The sequence below is a fragment of the Asterias amurensis genome, chromosome 5 (genome assembly GCF_032118995.1).
Source record: "Asterias amurensis chromosome 5, ASM3211899v1".
NCBI classification, from domain to species: Eukaryota; Metazoa; Echinodermata; class Asteroidea; order Forcipulatida; family Asteriidae; genus Asterias; species Asterias amurensis.
Window position 1 is genome coordinate 683,117 of NC_092652.1, and position 5,029 is coordinate 688,145.

Genomic DNA, 5,029 nt, shown 5'->3' on the forward strand with positions numbered 1-5,029 from the left:
AAGTTACCCCCTTTACAAAGTCGCCCCCTGACAAAGTTACCCCCTTTTCAAAGTCGCCCCCTGACAAAGTTACACCCTTTCCAAAGTCGCCCCTGACAAAGTTACCCCCTTTACAAAGTCGCCCCCTGACAAAGTTACCCCCAGTACAAAGTCGCCCCCTGACAAAGTTACCCCCTGTACAAAGTCGCCCCCTGACAAAGTTACCCCCTGTACAAAGTCGCCCCCTGACAAAGTTACCCCCTGTACAAAGTCGCCCCCTGACAAAGTTACCCCCTTTACAAAGTCGCCCCTGACAAAGGTACCTCCTTTACAAAGTCGCCCCTGACAAAGTTACCCCCTTTCCAAAGTCTCCCCCTGACTAAGTTACCCCCTTTACAAAGTCGCCCCCTGACTAAGTTACCCCCTTTACAAAGTCGCCCCCTAACCAAGTAACCCCCTTTCCAAAGTCGACCACTGACAAAGTTACCCCTTTTAAAAAGTCGCCCCTGACAAAGTTACCCCCTTTACAAAGTCGCCCCCTGACAATGTTACCCCCTTTACAAAGTCGCCCCCTGACTAAGTTACCCCCTTTACAAAGTCGCCCCCTGAATAAGTTACGCCCTTTACAAAGTCGCCCCCTGAATAAGTTACGCCCTTTACAAAGTCGCCCCCTGACAAAGTTACCCCCTTTACAAAGTCGCCCCTGACAAAGGTACCTCCTTTACAAAGTCGCCCCTGACAAAGTTACCCCCTTTCCAAAGTCTCCCCCTGACTAAGTTACCCCCTTTACAAAGTCGCCCCCTGACTAAGTTACCCCCTTTACAAAGTCGCCCCCTGACAAAGTAACCCCCTTTCCAAAGTCGACCACTGACAAAGTTACCCCTTTTAAAAAGTCGCCCCTGACAAAGTTACCCCCTTTACAAAGTCGCCCCCTGACTAAGTTACCCCCTTTACAAAGTCGCCCCCTGAATAAGTTACGCCCTTTACAAAGTCGTCCCCTGACAAAGTAACCCCCTTTCCAAAGTCGCCCTCTGACAAAGTTACCCCCTTTACAAAGTCGCCCCCTGAATAAGTTACGCCCTTTACAAAGTCGTCCCCTGACAAAGTAACCCCCTTTCCAAAGTCGCCCTCTGACAAAGTTACCCCCTTTAAAAAGTCGCCCCTGACAAAGTTACCCCCTTTACAAAGTCGCCCCCTGACAATGTTACCCCCCTTTACAAAGTCGCCCCCTGACAAACTTACCCCTTTACAAAGTCGCCCCCTGACAAAGTTACCCCCTTTCCAAAGTCGCCCCCTGACAAAGTTACCCCCTTTAAAATGTCGCCCCTGACAAAGTTACCCCCTTTACAAAGTCGCCCCCTGACAAAGTTACCCCCTTTACAAAGTCGCCCCCTGACAAAGTTACCCCCTTTCCAATGTCGCCCCTGACAAAGTTACCCCCTTTCCAATGTCGCCCCCCTGACAAAGATACCCCCTTTCCCAAGTCGCCCCCTGACAAAGATACCCCCTTTACAAAGTCGCCCCCTGACAAAGATACCCCCTTTCCAAAGTCGCCCCCTGACAAAGTAACCCCTTTTACAAAGTCGCCCCCTGACAAAGTTACCCCCTTACAAAGTGACCCCCTGACAAAGTCACCCCGTTACAGAGTCACCCCCTTACAAAGTCGCCTCTTACCAAGTCACCCCTTTACAAAGTCGCCCCTTACAGAGTTATCCCCTTTACAAAGTCACCCCCTTACAAAGTCACTCCCATTACAAAGTCACCCCCTTACAAAGTCACCCCCTTTACAAAGTCACCCCCTTACAAAGTCACTCCCATTACAAAGTCACCCCCTTACAAAGTCACCCCCTTTACAAAGTCGCCCCCTTACAAAATCGCCTCTTACCAAGTCACCCCTTTACAAAGTCGCCCCTTACAGAGTTATCCCCTTTACAAAGTCACCCCCTTACAAAGTCACTCCCATTACAAAGTCACCCCCTTACAAAGTCACCCCCTTTACAAAGTCACCCCCTTACAAAGTCACTCCCATTACAAAGTTACCCCCTTACAAAGTCGCCCCCTGACAAAGATACCCCCTTTACAAAGTCGCCACCTGACAAAGTTACCCCCTTTCCAAAGTCGCCCCCTGACAAAGTTAACCCCTTTACAAAAACGCCCCCTGACAAAGTTACCCCCTTTCCAAAGTCGCCCCCTGACAAAGTTACCCCCTTTACAAAGTCGCCCCTTGACAAAGATACCCCCTTTAAAAAGTCGCCCCCTGACGAAGATACCCCCTTTCCAAAGTCGCCCCCTGACAAAGTTACCCCCTTTACAAAGTCGCCCCCTGACAAAGTTACCCCCTGTACAAAGTCGCCCCCTGACAAAGTTACCCCCAGTACAAAGTCGCCCCCTGACAAAGTTACCCCCTGAAAATGTCGCCCCCTGACAAAGTTACCCCCTTAAAAAGTCACCCACTTACAGAGTTACCCCCTTTACAAAGTCACCCCTGACAAAGTTACCCCTTTCAAAAGTCGCCCCCTTTCCAAAGTTACCCCCTTTCCAAAGTTGCCCCCTGACAAAGTTACCCCCTTTCCAAAGTCGCCCCGTGACAAAGTTACCCCCTTTACAAAGTCGCCCCCTGACAAAGTTACCCCCTTTACAAAGTCGGCCCCCTTTTTATATTGTATAATTATATTTTTATCGTTGGCAGGGGTCTGGTTTTACACATCTTTTGATGACAGATTTATACGTTTGTTTTAGCCTTGACAGCCCCTGTACAACTTGCAACTATTGTGTATGTCTAAAGATTTAAAATAAAGTTACCCCCTTTACAAATTCGCCCCCTGACAAAGTTACCCCCTTTACAAAGTCGCCCACTGACAAAGTTACCCCCTTTCCAAAGTCGCCCCCTGACAAAGTTACCCCCTTTCCAAAGTCGCCCCTGACAAAGTTACCCCCTTTACAAAGTCGCCCCCTGACAAAGTTACCCCCTTTACAAAAACGCCCCCTGACAAAGTTACCCCCTTTCCAAAGTCGCCCCCTGACAAAGTTACCCCCTTTACAAAGTCGCCCCCTGACAAAGATACCCCCTTTACAAAGTTGCCCCCTGACAAAGATACCCCCTTTACAAAGTCGCCCCCTTACAAAGTTACCCCTTACAAAGTCACCCACTTACAGAGTTACCCCCTTTACAAAATCACCCCTGAAAAAGTTACCCCTTTCCAAAGTCGCCCCCTGACAAAGTTACCCCCTTTCCAAAGTCGCCCCCTGACAAAGTTACCCCCTTTCCAAAGTCGCCCCCTGACAAAGTTGCCCCCTTTACAAAGTCGCCCCCTGACAAAGTTACCCCTTTACAAAGTCGCCCCCTGACAAAGTTACCCCCTTTACAAAATCGCCCCCTGACAAAGTTACCCCATTTGCAAAGTCGCCCCCTGACAAAGTTACCCCCTTTACAAAGTCGCCCCCTGACAAAGTTACCCCTTTTACAAAGTCGCCCCCTGACAAAGTTACCCCCTTTACAAAGTCGCCCCCTGACAAAGTTACCCCCTTTACAAAGTCGCCCCCTGACAAAGTTACCCCCTTTACAAAGTCGCCCCCTGACAAAGATACCCCCTTTACAAAGTCGCCACCTGACAAAGTTACCCCCTTTCCAAAGTCGCCCCCTGACAAAGTTAACCCCTTTACAAAAACGCCCCCTGACAAAGTTACCCCCTTTCCAAAGTCGCCCCCTGACAAAGTTACCCCCTTTACAAAGTCGCCCCTTGACAAAGATACCCCCTTTAAAAAGTCGCCCCCTGACGAAGATACCCCCTTTCCAAAGTCGCCCCCTGACAAAGTTACCCCCTTTACAAAGTCGCCCCCCTGACAAAGTTACCCCCTGTACAAAGTCGCCCCCTGACAAAGTTACCCCCAGTACAAAGTCGCCCCCTGACAAAGTTACCCCCTTAAAAAGTCACCCACTTACAGAGTTACCCCCTTTACAAAGTCACCCCTGACAAAGTTACCCCTTTCAAAAGTCGCCCCCTTTCCAAAGTTACCCCCTTTCCAAAGTTGCCCCCTGACAAAGTTACCCCCTTTCCAAAGTCGCCCCGTGACAAAGTTACCCCCTTTACACAGTCGCCCCCTGACAAAGTTACCCCCTTTACAAAGTCGGCCCCCTTTTTATATTGTATAATTATATTTTTATCGTTGGCAGGGGTCTGGTTTTACACATCTTTTGATGACAGATTTATACGTTTGTTTTAGCCTTGACAGCCCCTGTACAACTTGCAACTATTGTGTATGTCTAAAGATTTAAAATAAAGTTACCCCCTTTACAAATTCGCCCACTGACAAAGTTACCCCCTTTACAAAGTCGCCCACTGACAAAGTTACCCCCTTTCCAAAGTCGCCCCCTGACAAAGTTACCCCCTTTCCAAAGTCGCCCCTGACAAAGTTACCCCCTTTACAAAGTCGCCCCCTGACAAAGTTACCCCCTTTACAAAAACGCCCCCTGACAAAGTTACCCCCTTTCCAAAGTCGCCCCCTGACAAAGATACCCCCTTTACAAAGTTGCCCCCTGACAAAGATACCCCCTTTACAAAGTCGCCCCCTGACAAAGTTACCCCCTTTACAAAAACGCCCCCTGACAAAGTTACCCCCTTTCCAAAGTCGCCCCCTGACAAAGATACCCCCTTTACAAAGTTGCCCCCTGACAAAGATACCCCCTTTACAAAGTCGCCCCCTTACAAAGTTACCCCCTTACAAAGTCACCCACTTACAGAGTTACCCCCTTTACAAAATCACCCCTGAAAAAGTTACCCCTTTCCAAAGTCGCCCCCTGACAAAGTTACCCCCTTTCCAAAGTCGCCCCCTGACAAAGTTACCCCCTTTCCAAAGTCGCCCCCTGACAAAGTTGCCCCCTTTACAAAGTCGCCCCCTGACAAAGTTACCCCTTTACAAAGTCGCCCCCTGACAAAGTTACCCCCTTTACAAAATCGCCCCCTGACAAAGTTACCCCATTTGCAAAGTCGCCCCCTGACAAAGTTACCCCCTTTACAAAGTCGCCCCCTGACAAAGTTACCCCCTTTAC